Consider the following 671-nt stretch of genomic DNA (forward strand, 5'->3'; position numbering starts at 1 on the left):
GTAAAATCGGTCAGGAGTCAGAGAAAATGCTTCGAACGTTCTAAAATATTAATACTTTTTATATCGTTGCATTAAACAATTACTTAGCTAAACTGTTATAAGCGTTTGAATTACATTATTACGACTTATTTTAGAGTATGGAATTAATCACATTGACTTTTGAAATAAATTATTTGTTATTCGACGACCGTAAAAATTTTTGGCATTTAATGGTGTTAAGTCTGAGGATTAAGTAAATTTAAGAAATCATTCAAGTGCTTCGATACTAAAATTAAACAAAAGAAATTGAAAAAGTGAGGTTAACCACTTTGGCCTATTAAACGGCTCGTTTATTGTTCAGACCTTAAAACAGAACGCCGTATACGGCCCTGGCGGCGGCTAGATCAAGCTGCGCCGCCACTTGATGCTTTAATTTACGACCCCGCTATATTTGTTCCGCCGACCTTACCCGCGCACAGATTTCTGCATGCGTACCTTTTCAGAAGCTAGAATACGAGAATACACCAAACGAAACAGTTCCACTCGATTACTTCTCTTCTTTACAAATCAACTGATTTGCAAACAACTTCATTTGTAACCAACATATTGAACATTTTTCAAATTTCTACCGAGTGCTGTTTTTTTTATACCGCGAATACACTATTGTTCGACAGAGATTGATCTCTTTTCAT

Source organism: Habropoda laboriosa, unplaced genomic scaffold (genome assembly GCF_001263275.1).
Source record: "Habropoda laboriosa isolate 0110345459 unplaced genomic scaffold, ASM126327v1 scaffold175, whole genome shotgun sequence".
NCBI lineage: Eukaryota > Metazoa > Arthropoda > Insecta > Hymenoptera > Apidae > Habropoda > Habropoda laboriosa.